The sequence below is a fragment of the Parus major genome, chromosome 3, assembly GCF_001522545.3.
Source record: "Parus major isolate Abel chromosome 3, Parus_major1.1, whole genome shotgun sequence".
NCBI classification, from domain to species: Eukaryota; Metazoa; Chordata; class Aves; order Passeriformes; family Paridae; genus Parus; species Parus major.
In genome coordinates this window covers 9,400,920-9,416,811 of record NC_031770.1, presented here as the reverse complement: position 1 = coordinate 9,416,811, position 15,892 = coordinate 9,400,920, and the positions used below count along the sequence as shown (strand labels likewise).

General features: G+C 43.4%; 1 protein-coding gene across 1 annotated transcript in view; it reads right to left on the bottom strand.

Annotated features, from left to right (window-relative positions):
• The window catches only part of SERTAD2 (SERTA domain containing 2), a 74,831-nt gene extending 59,554 nt beyond the window's left edge, over positions 1-15,277 (bottom strand). The window contains exon 1 of the mRNA XM_015622948.2: positions 15,217-15,277. The gene's annotated coding sequence lies outside the window, so the exon portion shown is untranslated. The remainder of the gene's footprint in view (positions 1-15,216) is intronic.
• Positions 15,278-15,892: the final 615 nt, after the last annotated feature.

Sequence of the window (15,892 nt, the reverse complement as noted above, 5' to 3'; positions counted from 1 at the left end):
ATACTTGGGTTTAGGATTAGCCAAAATCTTAACTTTTCAAAAGTTAAAAGCAACTTTCCATGTTTCAGGTCAAACCAATCCACATTTTTGATTCAGCCACAAGATCAAACACAGTTAATCACAGCTCTAATAACTTCTATTGCTACTCCTCAACTTGTTAACTAAAAAAATAAAAAATAACTAAAAAAAGTAAACTAAAAATTAAAAAAATAATTTAAAAAAGTTAAAAATAAAATTCCCATTAATTATTTTTACATTTCAACATAAGGCTAGAGAAAATGGTCTCAGCTGATCTCTTGATCGCTCTAAAGAAGCAAGAATACCCTTTTCTCGGGTGGTATTCCTCAGAGAGCATTCAAATAACTTCCTGGGAGTTCGCAATCTACTTAATTTCTGCCACTGGAGCCTACAGGAAATCTTGGGGTTTGGGATTCACAGGTTTCATTTTATTTTGTCTGGCAAAATGTACTTGAGAATGGCTTCTAGCAATATCAAGGGAAAAAAGGAAACACTTTTGGTAGGTAAGCATTCCAACTGTATCCACTGATACACAGGCAGCATACCAAAGCGTGGAGTGATGTGTGAGAACACAGAACATCAAAATCTCTACTATTGCCCCATGCAAAGCCATATAAAAATTGATGGTGAAGTGAGCCTGACCAGAAGGCAGCCCTCAGATCTCAGCTGCAGACCTCTGAATTCAACCAGATCCCATGGAAGGCTAAGGTCTACTTTAACACCAATAAAATCTCTTTCCAAAGACCCAAGGCACCAGGGAAAGACCACTGGATGCACTCTCCAGCTTGCACACAGCCTTGGCATCACTGCAGGTCAAGAAAGGGGACTTTTTTCTTTTTTTTTTGTCACAGTCAGCAACAAAAGCCAGAAAATTACTTCTACTGCCAGCTACTCTTTCCACAGGCATTCAAACACCAAAGGGACTATGTGGACTTGTTGGCTGCTTAGCCAGAAGCTTTTCTGGACTTCCTGGAACAGAGAGGACACAGAGGGGCTTTGCACCTTCAGTGGTTCTTGGTGAAGTCAGAAACACATGTCATGAGCATGCTGCACTGGAGTTACACAATCAAATTACGTGCTGTACTGAGTATCCAGTCTCCTTCTCCTTGCTATTCCCCCTCATACACAGTGGGAAAACCTACTCCAACTGGTCCCAGAGATCCCTCAGTAATCCAAATTTTGGCTCCCCATTAAAAAGGAAAGGCTACTTCATGGTATTCCCTTCTTCAGGGACAGGAGGCTCAAGGTCATCGCAGGCCTGAAGGTCTCAAGTCAGAAAAATGGCACAACTTGTCTTCCCAGAGGCCAGCCTGCTTTGTACAATGTGGCCATGCTGGAAGAAGGCACAGGCAGAGCAGTGTGCTCGGCACAGACGTGACACTGGCCCCACGCACAGCTTCTGCTGCCTGTGCCTCTAAAGGTGCCAGGGTTGGACACAGTAAAATACCCCAGGGTGAGAGGAAAGCCCCAGGGATTTTCAAACCACATCTGCTACACCATTTGTATGGTGGAGAAAGGCCTTAGCAGGTAGAAAGATGCAGAAAGAGCTGGCAAAAGATTGAAAGTTTTTCCTTGCTGTCCTTTTCTAGGCAGTGGCAGATGATCCTGCTGTCTCAGGTGTCCTGAACAATAGCTATGGAGCCAGGCCCTGTTTTGGTGGTAGAAAAGGAACTGGCTTTCTGGGGAGAGTCAGAGACAAGCCAAGCCAGTTTCAGACTGTCATTTTTCCTACTGGTTCATTCTGCTCAATTCACAAGCTAGAAAAACTGGAAAGGTAAGCAGTCCAAATTAATGGGAACATCAAGTGAACTGGTTTGTTTACACATTGGTTTAACTGGAATAGGGAGCACAATTCCAGCTTTGGGCACTAGCTTTGCAGACATTCCCTTAACTTACCTTTGTACCAGAGAAAGCCATATGCTGACCTGAATTATTCCTGGTCTATCCCTGAAAACACATCATGGTCTCTTGAATCTTCATGCTTGCATGGCACCCATGACCACAGGTCTTATTATTGGATGGCAACATTCATATCCTACCACCTCACTCTTCCAAATCCATGTAATTAGGAAAAAAAATAAAAAAAAATCAGGAGCAGCACAGAACAGGAAGTTGTCTTTTTCTTCACACTGTTCTTCATGCATTATTGTTGTCACATCTAACCTGTAGTGTTTCTTTTGCCCACTGAAAGGATATTTTTCTCATGGAAGAAAAATTAGTTCTTTGGAGTCCTACAACTAGTAGGAAATAATCAATTTAAGACTAATGATTAAAAAATCCCCAGGAATATAGTCATAGTTAATTTCTACCATAGAGCAGACTTCACCAGATGCTCAATTGCATTTCATCCTTAAGAGCAAACAAGGGCTCCTGCAGATGAGACCTTTCCAGCAGAGCTGCTGCAGATGGGCAGATTGTGGTGTCCTGCTAACTATCCCCGAGACCACTGTGGTACAATGATTCTGCTTGCTAAAAGCAATAACTTAAAGTAAGCACCACAAAGGGAAGAAAAGTGACATGGATCTTGCACATCATTCCTCTTAAAATTTTTTAGTTAAAATATTTTATAAACTGCAGGGTGGAGCCACATTCTGCAGACAGGGAAATTTGAGTATAGTGGCTTTGCTAGAAAACTCAGAGAAAGAGGGAGTGCCTGATATCCCTGTACACGCCAAGGGCTGGCCATCCTCACCGTATTTCGTATTATCAGCAATCCCAGAAAGCAGCTGCTTCTGTGTGCATGTTAGAAACCTGAATGAGAACATAAATGAGCCAAACTGCCTTGCACACTTTAAAACTACATCATGACATAACTGCAAGTCATTGCCATTAAAAGTTTAGGGAAAATAAAATCCCCACCTGCCAAATACAGCTCTGTGGTCTACTGCTGAGTTTTAATGACAACTACTGCATCCTGGAAAGCTGCTCAATAATAAGGTAGTACATTTTCCCTCCAGGACTAGAAATCAGGTACTGTCACTTATCTACACAAAAGGCATACACAGGAAAATACCCCAAAGCCATGTGCCTCGTGCAGCAATCAAAATCTTGGACACCCTCTGCACACATAAATTTTCTCTTATTACAATATAGTTAAGTTGGTCAGCATGCTAAAAATCCCCACTCAAGATTTCTAGCTTTTCCAATTAAGCTTATACACAAAAACTTTTTTTCTTTTAATGACATTGCCATTTATTGCAAAGCTATGATGAATTCTTATCTCATTGTGGTGCCCCGTGGTAACTCATTATTCACTGAACTTCACTTTTTGATGTATGATGAGCAGCAACATATACTTAAATAGTTCTATTTAAACTGGCCCTATAGTTGAAACAAATCATTCCAAGAACAGCACTGCATTACACTCAGAAGTGCTCAAAAGCTTAGGATACAATATTCTTCAGTATCCACAGAGCTTAATATCTTCAAATAGAAATTACTCAAGCTGATGTACCTCTCATTAAGTCAAAGTTCTTCCAAACGAGAAGAGGATGACTGATAGTCAGAGATTACCAGTGAGAGATCACACTCTTTTTGGCCACAAGCAAGCCTGAGAGGGTTCAATCTCTCACAGCCCAACATGCTTGAAGGCTGCAAAGCAACGTCAGCGTCCCTGTCCGAGAGCCCAAAATTCCTAGGTCTATCTGGAGCTGATGGGGAACAGAGCACTGACTACTCCTAGACCACAGCTGCAACACAAGCTTTCAGATTTTGTGTAAGATGGAAAAACAAGAGAATGCACAACAACAAAAGTCCCCAGAGGCAGAAAATAACACATGTACTAACACAGCTCCAGGCCTCAACCCCACCCCTCCAGTTACTCTCCAGAGGGTAAAGTGAGATGTCAGGACCCTTCCAGTAACAAGAACTGCTGCTCGGATCAGGTTCTTTGATCTGCGTAACACTGAAGGGATTGGCTTGAGAATTCAAATTGGTTAAAGGTGCAAAGTCTAGTTTGGTGTGTTTAGAAATACTTTGGAAAGTGAAACGCGGTCACTGGCCTGGCCCTAGCAGCTTCCTACATCAGATGCTTCTGGCACACTGGTATTTCAGGAGAGGAGGAGCCAGATTCACATGTCCTAAATTGCACCTAAGTCACTGTATCTTTTACTTCCTTCCATCTGACTCCTGGCCTTCAAGCATAGAGCCTTAGGCACAATTTAGGTCATGGGAACCTGGTCTTCAGCCTCTGAACAAGTGGAAATACCCACGGCTGACTCGGACTAGAAAATACCAAACACTTTACAGGACAAACTACACCTGCTGAGTGTACTCGTACACACATGGCAGAGCAATTCTTCTGCCTCAGGGGTCCCCAGACTGTAAACTCTGACCCATAACACAGAGAAAAGCAAAACTGAATTTATACATATGGACATGGAGCATGTTCCAGCTGGCCACTGCAGGTGAAGTGTGCAATGTGAACATCCTCCATCTGCTGACCATGTTCTGCAGGATCCAGAAGCCAGTTTTCAAAGCAAGAGACTGAACGTAACACCTCTCATCTCTGTTACCACTGTACTGCATACTGAAGCTAAGCTACTGAAATGTTTCTGAAAGTATAGGGAGTGTTATTTCCTTTCCAAAGCTGCTATGTATCAGGAAAGATCATAATCAGATAATATCTCAGGTACAGGTAAGAAAGATGGCAGAGTCAACATATCCAACCTTTTTCACATGAAAGCACGCACCCTGAAATAAGCCAAAAATGCTAATTGTGTTTATTGCACTATAGTATAAACAGCAATTATGAAGCTAAAGAAAGTAACAAAGCATCCCTGCCTGAAGGGTCTTCTCTGGGCTATCATGTATCAGAAAAAAGATAAACACAGAAGCTTGAGACATAGTCAAAGAAAAGCTCTCCTGAGATACAAAGTCCAACACTGTGCCCTAATATGCAAGAGTACTTCATTCTCCTGGGCAGAGTGGCTTTCTAGGACATTTCACATCCCAGATCCAGAGCAGCCCCCCAAAAGCACTTTGGGAGGCAGCAGACTGACAGTGTTCAGCTTCAGTGGCACGGGAAGATTTCACAATCCCTGCCTGCAGTCACAACAGCTCCAAAGGAAAGGGGACAGCTGTTCTCACCCCAGAAGAGAAGTCCTTCTGCAGAAAGCCTACAGAACCACCAGCCATCTCCCTCTACCCCAAACCCAAAGTATACCAAGGAACAGGACAGTACTTGAACTCCTGAGGTCACCATGTCACTGTGAAGAGTCAGCTCATAAGAGATGCCAAGAACAGGGCTGCTCCCTTTGCAAAGAAGCAGAAAGGAGGTTTCTCCATCCATGCACTAAGACAGAATCCCGTCCTTCAAAAGCTGAAGTGTTTCATAAACAAGACACTAAGCAGCCTGCATTCTCCATGCAGCAGAGCAGGACTTGGCACTCTTCAGTCAGGCTGATTTCCTCCCTGCCATTCCCACTGAGATCCAAGTCAGCTGAGGTCTTGCAGGAGCAGTGCCCTAAACCTCCTATGTGTAAGGTGGAGAGATGGCTCTCAGCTCCTGCAGCAGAAATGAGCCTGCCTTGCAGAACAGACTGGTTAAAAAGCAGAGCAGGAATGGGGGGCAGAGAGCTTCTTCTTGTCTGCAGAGGCACTCCCCAGGGAGGAAAGTCTGATCCCTGCTCTGAGAACAACTGATCCAAAACAAAACCTTGTTACTGCACCAAAGACCCTGAGGTTAGGCAATGAATCCTGGACTCTCCTCTACCTCATCTCCAATCACCCTCCAAAAGAAGGAAGCAGCAAAGATGTCCAATCCCACAGGCATGCATTTGGTGAGTTTCAAGAGTGCCCCAAGGAGCTTCAGCAGAAGGACACCCAGTTTCTACATTTAGGTTTGAACTACATGCAGAGCTGGCCACTGGTTGCAAGACAAGGACATTCCCAGTCATGGTCATCAAAAGAGAAAGGTAACAATAGAGCTGTTAAAGAAGAGCACTGAGATTAAGGGGCCCTTCTTTCTACTGCCTATTCTGACACCACATTAAACACTCCTCTACCAAAAAAAAGCACAATAAAACCCTTTCTTGACATCACAGGAACACTTAAGACTAAGTTAATTGATTTAGAGCCTTGGCCTTCTTGCAAATCAAGCGAAAGACAAAATACATACAAGATAGTTTACATGAACAGATGACGTTTTTAAAAATCAGACCTTCTTTCTTGTGCACTCAATACTACTATGTTTTTCCTTGTTCTTTGCAAAGCAGAGAAGGTTAGAAGTAAAACAAAGTCTTCTCCCACACTTGTTATTACAGGGGCAGTATCAGATGCCTTGGTGCCCATCTTCCCACACCTGGGGACATTCCAAGAATACCCCACTGTTCCCATCCACTCCACATCACACTTAAGTCAAGGAAAACATTTTATCAGTGTTAGTCCCCTTTCCCAGTTTTTGGGCTGCTGAGAAGGTGCCACAAACAAAAGCGAACAACATGCAATGGCTCCGTTCACATGTCCCAAGGACTGGCTCTGCACACTGGTGCCTGCAGAACAAGCACATTGCAAAAGCATTATGTTTCCAGTGGCAAGATGGATGGGAAAAGTGCCAGCCACTTGCTATAACCCTTTTGTCATGCCAATTGCTGGCTGCTATGAGCATGTACTTTAGATACCTCCTTAGAAAAGAGCTCTGCATCTCATCCTTCCAGATGGAGGAGGAATGATTCATACACACATAAGTATGCTAGAATGATGGCTGAAGAGAAAACATTTTCTTTATGTTTTCTGTTTTGCATTACAGGCATGCTCAGGGCCTTAATCACAGCAAAAAAAATTGAAGATGATGACACTTCATGCCCCAAAGAATGCTTGTGCAAAACCCCAATGCACTTCTCCCTGGCCATGTCAAGCCTCATATTGCATGCACACACCTCACGTGCCTCATTCCCCTGCTCTCCCACTTTCACAGCATTCCTCTGCATAGAACATGACAGAATAACTCCACTTACAAAGCCATCACATCACAAATACAGGGAAAAGGATTCAAGAGACAGATCAGGAGTTAGGAGCACCTAAACTGACCACAGACTGACTTGCAATACAGAAGAAAAGCAAAAGGATGTCTTTTCTTTCCAGACACACCATGTGCCCGTTTCTTTCCTGGAGGACACTGCAGGCATCCTCCTCCCTATCTTACCTGCACAGCACCTCTGCCACACATTTGCACTGCTCTCAAGGGCCCTGCATCCTGTGAGCCTTGCTCTGTTCTCAGCACTAAATTCCCACCCAGTTACTTTCCTCTGACCTCCCTGATTTGTGAAGTCCTTGGAGGAGAAATTATCTGTAAGCACCTGGCAAGTACCTGAAATATCCCGAGTCCTACTGCAAATAAATAAACAAACAGCAGTGCACAGTATGTGTATTAAGCCAACCATATAACAGTCATCTCCAACATCAAAAATTAGGACTGTAGCTTCTTCCTACAGACAGTGGCAGTAAATCCACACTTTGGGGTACATCTGTGGACCAGGGAAATGTTCAGATTTGCTTTCTCTGCTACTCACCTCCCTGCTTCCCCCATCACATTATTCATTTCTGGAATCCATGCCTGACTTTTTATTATAAATTATTCTAATCAGGGTTTGTGGCATGGCAGAAATCCAGCATAACCTTCAGAAATATACATACACACTGGCTTATATAGATCCTTTATTTCATAGAAGCCTTTCAAAGAGCCTGGTACAGAGTCTGGGAGGATTTGGCATCCTTTTTCAGCAGCATCCCTGTGGTGGTGACCCTTTCCTAAAGGGTGCTGGATGCATTCACTTACACTATTTCCTCTCTTTGTAAAAATCTCTCATTAAAGCCAGGAAAAAGTGTTCAAGCAGGAATTTTTCCTCTGCTGTTTTTCAAGCTGAAGTAGTACAACTTAGGGGCGGCAAAGGGACTAGAGAGAACACCTGAAGTCCAATGCAGATCTTCTTTCCCACTCCATCCTCTTCTGAATAGGAAGATGTAAGATAGGCTGGATAATTGCTCCAGCTCCTTCAGAATCAGGGTTCAAGTGGGAAAAAAAGGTAAAGGCAAAATAAAAAAATAAAACAAAAAATGCACAAAACCCCAGCACTTATAAGGATTCGTAACTTTTCTAAGGCAAGGAGCACAGGCTACTTAAGTAGCTCTTGAAAAAATCCCTACACTTTTTTCCCTCATGCTGCAATAGTTCCAGAAGGAATCTGGATCTGTGGCTTTCCCACAAAACTAATAAGGAGGTTCTGAACCCTACATTGGGGAGGGGCAATAAAAAAAACCCACAACAACAAGCAATTTAGACACAGAGCACTACCATCTTGTTAAATAATATGTTAAGAACTCATCTGCAAGTCTGTCTTGGCCAATGAGGGACATCAGTCAGGAAGATACAGTAATACTCTCTAGCATGCAATTAGTCTCTGCTGTAAGCACTTTAACTCTGGATTTCTTGGATTATATTATTGTTTGTAGCAACTATTATTATTGCTTTGTAGGAGTGATATGATAGCTGTCCAAGCACCACAATCAAATTATGCTACCAAGACATTTGGGCAAGGGATTATCACAGCAAAGGAAATGGATTATCACAGCTTTTATTCTGAACAAGGATAAGAACAAGATGAGATATCATTCTGAAAGCGTCAGGAGGGACAGAAGTAAACTGTATTTGAGATTTACTTTTTTACCTCCTCCCTCTTTTGGATTTTTCAAGATAGGCATGCTACAAAAATCTGCCAGTCTAAAAAGACAGAAATTTTTGTAGAATTTGCACTGAAATATCTGAAACGGAATAAATTTAAAATATTCCAGATCAAAGGACAGTTAAAACAGCCTCCTTGTATTAGCTGAATACCTGTTCCTGGGCATTTTCCCACTGCATATCTGCCACTACTTCCTTCACTTGACATCAGGCAACAACCATCACCACCACCAGACCTAAAGACATCAGCTCTGTTTTAAAAGTTTACTATCAGGTTTGTTCCCTCTCACAGGAAGGAGGACTGCTCACCTTCCTTCAGTTGAGTAGGTTCAGAAAAGAACTGATGTGTTCCTTTAGAAAGGTTTAATAGCTTAAAGCTTCTCTGAAAAAGGCTGCATCTTTGCCTATCTCATTTTATACTTTAGTTCTCACACTGCATCTCAAAACAAGTATTAGCTTATTTTGACTTACAAATCTTGTTTGATTTTTTTTTAATAGTATTTTGGTATCTTCAATACATATGCACACACACTTTTGGTGCATGGTACTCAAGAGGCCAATTTCTTTGGCAACAGCCAAATATTCCAGACAGGATAAGGGAAAACACACTAGCCTTAACACCCCTGTGATACAGTTTGAGAGGTCATTAGTAGCTATTACATATTACAGAGGAGAAAAGACAAAACCAGAAAAGACAGCCAAATAAATAGAAGCAGAAAAATAAACTAAAAAAAAAAAATCTCTGCAAAGGATAGAAGAAGCAAAAAACCTGCTTTGCTACAGCACAGGGCACGTGTCTGAAAGCTGATGACACCTGGGTATAATTTCTGGCTGTGGCCCTGACTCCTTCTAGATGACTGCACCAATTCAAGTCACACCTCCTAAAGGCTCCCCCTTCACGTTTTCCATTGGACTACATGTCAGCAGTGGTAAACCTTTTCCTAAATATTATCAGCATGAGATACCTCAACATGGACCTTGTGATTCTATAGACAAGCAGCAACATTGGTAGTTGATTAAGGTTAGAAGAAACAATAAGAAATTGATAAAAAATCTGGAATGAAGTGGAAGGAATCAAAACAACAATAAAAAGGGAATTCAGTAGGATAGAAAATAGGAAAGCAGATGATTAAAAGGTTCATAGAAGGAAAGAAACAAAAAAAAAATATAAAAGAGGAAAAAGGCATCCACATGAATATCTGACTTCATTTGACAGGTGAAAAACAGGGTGTGTTTCTATTTTCTAATAACAATATTGAAATTGGGTAATCCAACAAACAATATTTTATTTTGCCCCACAGAAAATACATGAATATAGACTCGTACTTTTTAAAGAAAAAGACTCCAAGCTCTCAATGCACTTGTTTTCAGAACTAATGCTTTAGCCACATTAGCAAGGTTATGGACAAGACCACAGAGTAACTACAATTCCTTCTCTAAATAGAACCTGCTTTTTCAGAGTCACAATCTCTACAGTAATTTTGCAGTTCTGTGAGACTTTACCCTTGTTATTTATTGGGATTCCTCCCTACTTCAAATGGGAGGAGCTAAAGAGGTTTTGTTCTGGTTCAGCTATGATCTCTTTATCCTTTTTTCTTTTCCCCCCAGCCCTGTATTTCTGTGCTTTTTAACTGTCCTTAACTGGACACATATGGCCAATGGCAGATATGAAGCACTGTGGATCACTACAGCTATGGGTAAATATTTTAGAGAATCAGGAATTTAATTTCAGATCACATTACTCCAACATCTCTGCCCTTCCTGTCACTTCACCTGCTTGTAACCATTAGAAAGCAGAGTGTCATTTCTAAGCTGTAGCTGAGCACTAAAAGCACCATGCTGGCCTTCCCTGGATCTACTTAATTAGAGATTAGCAGAAACAAAGCATAGGGAGACTATAAACATAATTTTGCCAGTTTATCAGCAAACAGGTTTGGGTTACCAAAGAGATAAGAGTAAGGCTGCTATTTTATCTGTGCAGCTGGACCCTTGAGTTTACCTTCACTGGGACCACACCTCCATCACAATTCCCTCTGAAATGTCAGCATGAACCACAGTATTAATTTTCCAAGTTGTCAACCTTTAGTGCTGTCTGCATCATACACTCAGCATTTTGGAGTGTTTCTCTTCGTACAAGAACATGCTCCACAAGCCTCATGATATCAAAACTCTGTTACACAGGCTGCTCACATGTCACAGAACAGATGCTCGCCACAGCATCCATGAAGAGGCCACAGGCTGGACCTTCTTAGTCCCAGCAAGTCCACCAAATCAGTATCCACCACAAAGGCAGAGAGGGGTCCCCCAAAGTGTACCTTAGCGTGAATAAACCATTTCATCAGGAGTCATAGCATACAGCTACAATAAAACAGAATAATTTGATTGTGAACTTAAGTTTAATTTCAATTGGGAAGAAGAGAAGAAAAAGCCTTGGAGTAGAAGACAGCCGTTCCCATTTACAGCTCCTCCCAATTAAAATGTTTTATATAGATCATCAGAACCTAATGCATCGTACACGTTCCACAGCATGCAACATAAGGCTGCTGGTCTGTCATGTCTCTGTAAGAGCTCAGTGTGATGAATGATCTGGGTACTTGTCTCTCTGGTATAAAAGCAGGAAAAGCTTTGAGACAAAGAAATAAAGGCCAATGCATATTACACATCTTACAGTGCTTAATATCATTCTTCCTGACTCACACCTCTGAAAACAGTTAAGGTCACTATTTCTCGTTTATTTTGAATGTGGATTTCAGCATCAGTATCCTCCAAATCCTTGGGAGAATTTCATTTAAAACAGAAACAGGAACATCAGGAACACAGAGCATTTGGGCTACAACAAACAATGCCACACCAGCATGTCATAAGAAAAATAAGAGACCTTCCCTTTTGCCTCTGCTGACAAACAGACACACGTGAAGCCGCTTGCAGGCCAGGATGTTAGTGCGATTTCTGGAAGACAATCTAATAAATAAAGATTTAAGAGTTTAAAAAAAGCAAAAGAAAACAAACCTGACTACTGATTGCCAGAACTGAAAAACCTGCCTTTCCAAATCAACTAATGGTTTGGCAAGCCTACGTGAAAGGCAGACAAACAAATAGCATCTTTTCCTTTTAACATGGAATCCGCAATAAGAAAAAGAAATCAGCATTTTATTGATTTCCATAATGCCATCTCTACAGCTTAACAAACTCACTCAGCTGCTAATGCTAATTCACTGATGCTATGGAACCTTCCCATATAATTATACACCCTCCACTTCGCTGAGCCCCAGGGCGCTGTTTCTAACTTTCCAGAGGACCACTGCACCAAAAGTAGAAACAAAAAAAAATCTCTTTCATTACCCAAAGCAAACTGCAAACCAAATTTTGCTTATTTAAATGGGAAGTTCGAGAGACTTGATTTTTAAGACAGGGAATAATCTGCCAGTCTGCATATATTTTCAGATGTGATTTCATGACAACCAATTCCCATTTAAGCTCTCCCCACCTCTATTCTTTTTCTTCATAAGAGCACACAAGAATACAATATATAAATATTGCAACAATTTTGACTTCTAGGGAGAAATTCTAAAGTCCTTGTCAGCTCAGAAGGGTTTCAAGAGGGTGATTCAGAATCAGACATGGAGACTTTTGTGAATGTCACTACAATTAACATTGTAAAAAAATTATAAAATGTTACCATTGCTACAGGGATGTATATTTCAAAGGTATTTTTATTAAGCTTTTCTTTTAAAAAGACAACCCTGGAACACCTTCTAAACCAAATTTAAGAAAGATATCTTCTCCAAGTCTAAAATCAAAAACGTCCTAAATAATTAATGAAGTATATTCTGCTATTTTTCTCCATTTCTCAAACAAATTCAAGCAGGCAGCTCCAGTATATTTTAGTGAGGGTTTTGTTCAGTCAGGGACAGTAGAATTTGGCCCGATTGATCTACTACTGTCTATCTGGAAAAATGTAATGGAATTCTGCAGTGTAAACACCCTCCCCAAATGACTGTACCTAGAGTCCCCTTTCCTGCTCCCCCTGTTTGCCCAGCCTTGATATTTCAGATCCAACCATACTCGGTTCACCACATCCATCAAGATTCAACGTGCCATTCGAGCTAATATAACTTGATTTTGCTACTGTTTCCCATGCATATATTAACTTGGAATCGGCTAATCTATTTCCTCCGAGAATGGTGAAATGTGTGGATTTTTGTTCAACAAACAAACAAGTTGACAATATCAATATAGAGTTGGAGAGCCTCTAAAAACAATCTAGTTTGCATAATTAATGTTAATTACAATAACATCTCAATCAGTGACACAAAGGCTTAGCAATGAACAGAGTCATAGGAGGAAGTGAAAACATGAAACAAACATGAAGGGATCTTGTCTTGTTCTGAAAGAGTATCAAACAAACTTTCAAAGTACAGAAAGGCAGAAGACAATTCTGCTTTGTTGAGATGTAGTTTCTTCACAGGCTGCTTAGCGCAGAGCTTTTTTTCTGAGATTGTAGCAAGACAGTAGATCTGAGCTATGGACCCACCAGATAATATTATCTTTCTACAGCATCACATCCAAGTCATTATCAACTGCTTTAAAGAAAACCAGCCGAGGGCCCGATCCTTCTGCCAGTGATTTCAATAGCAAACACTTTAACAATGCAACGTGAATGTCTGGGGAGTGGGGGCGGCTCTAGAGACAGAGGGGAATTAGGAAAACAACTCAAACTTGAACACCGAGTATAGGTATAGAGTCCCACAGGCGCAGAGGAATTTCAGGACAAGTTAATCAATTTTTCAACAATCTTTTTCCTACTTTATGTAGCAAAAAACACACAGAAAACTTACCTGCCCGTTTCACTTGGCAGCACAGAAGTCTTAAACAGGAGGGGGGTTTTGGTATAGTCACTTAACAAAGCAGATTTACATTTAATCCTCAGAAGTTTTCTTCATGGCCCAAGGAAAAATAGTTATCCAACACGTTGTCATTTCAAGGAAAGGTAATAAAATAGTTATGAAAAAAAGAAGCGCCACTCTACCTCACCCAGATTGGCACTGTAGTACACAAGTAGTCACACAAGCATCGCAGGAGCACTTGCGCAGTAAAGTGCCACTCAGAGTGAGTAAGGGTGGTGTAATTGGGTCTGATGAGGGGAGGAATCACGACTTGTCACGTCATTACTACAGGGGCCTTTCTCAAAACGTGAGCTGCTTGATTACTCCTCGCATTAATGCAAATCTGCTCTGTTAAAGAAGTTACACTGGTGCTAAACCAGTTCCAGAGGAGAAACAGGCCCACTTCATACTGATTCAAGAGACCACGGTTGAAGTACCCCTCCCCATAAAGTCAAAAATTAGGAAGTCTTCAGGTTATGTTGGGAAAGTTACCCCTTGGGAAAAGGGCTGATTTTCTATTTGATGTCAATATCACAGCTAATTTATTTTTGTTTTTCTCCCCTCTATTTATAGAGAAAAGCAAGACAAGATTTAGTAAAAATTTAGTTTTCTCTAGAAATTCACCTTCTGCATACACTTGAGTACTCACTGAGTAAAGGACTTATTTACAAGAGTCTTTGCCTTTAGAAAGAGAAACTTTATGTGGAGGATTCCCAGAATGATGCTGGCCTTTCCTCTTAACAAAAGTTATTTTTCAGATGCCTGAGATGGATGATTTTGGAGCCCTGTGAGGTTTGGTAAACCTTCAATTCAGCAATTAGTTTCCATGTGATATAAATTACAAAGATCGAGCAATTAATATTAATAAATAAACCCAGCAGAGTACTGAGGCTTTGGATGCCCTGCACATGGAAGCACTGCTGTATTTGCTGGGGTTTTCCATGCCTCTGTTTTATTTTAGCTGTTCTGTACGTACAGAACCACATTCACGTTCTAAAAATACATTAAGGAGAGGGAAAAAAAAAAGAAAAAAGAAAAATCAATAGTGAAACAGAGACATAACCATTTCACATCAAGCGCTCCCAATACCATGCCAAGACACCAAAACTCCCCGCTGCGGCTTCCCCCTTCCAAACACGCATGTTCTTGCCACGGCAAGTGAAGCCCAGGTAACAGCGAAATATCCAGGAATGACAGGGTGGGGAGGAGGATGGAGCACCTGGAAATACAAAAGGTGGCTTTCCCCGCTTTTCCAGGACGGACAGTGACCAGAGCCTGCCATGGAGGGGTTGTTCGACCCTGGCGGCTTTCGGGATACCCTCACGTCAACCATCACCACAGCCTCAACCAGGGCGGGGAAGAAACCAAAATAAAATCAAAATTACAATCGCCGGCAGCACGACACGCATTAGAAGTTGGCAACGACGCCGGGAGGTTATACCTATTTTTTTTTTTTTTTTCTCCCTTCTTTTGCAGTCCGAGCGGGCAGTGCCAGGCTGCGCCGGGAGGGGAATGCCCCAACTTTGGAACAGTTGTCGGTGGCCGCCCCGCACAGCCCGGGGCTGCCCCGGCCCGCGCCCCCGCACCCCCAGCCCCCTCAGCGAGCCCGGGAGGGCCGTGCCCGGCACTCACCCGCTCCGGGGGCTCCGCGGCGAGGACCGGCGAGGGAGGCGCCCGGGGGAGCGGGGGCTCGGCGGAGAGAGGGGGCGCGGGGGAGGAGAGGAGGCTGCGGGGGAGACACGCGGGGGAGGGATTTAAACTGCGGGGAGGTCAATGTAAAATGAGCGGCGGGGGCGGCTGTGCCCGGCTCTATCCCATGCCGCCGCGGCGGCCCCGGGCGGCGGCCGAGCTGGGGAGGGTGAGCCGGGTCGGCAGGCGGCGGGGAGGATGTGACACGGTGACAAGTGCGGCCCGCCAGCCCTGTGCCGGGGGAGGGGGGCCGGGGCAGCCCAGGCAGCGCCGCCCGCCCGCACACGGCATTGACGGCGCTGCCGTGACTCACACACGGGAGTTGGTCACAGGGCGGCACCGCGCGGGCGGGGGCGGGGGGAGCGCCCCGCCCCCAGCCCGCCTGCCAGCCAACGGCGCGCCGCGGCCCGGCGGATTGGCAGGGCGGACGGCCAATGGGAGCGCGGGCCGGCCGGCGGCGGCGGAGCGGCCCCTCCGGCCCAGCGAGTCTTCTGAGGACACTCCGCCGCCAAGTGCCGGGGAGGGCCGGGGGGAGCCCCGAGGGGCGGGACCCGCGCGCCGGCCCGGCAGCCGGCCAATAAGCAACGAGAGCCGAGTTGATGGGCGGCGCCGGCGGCCA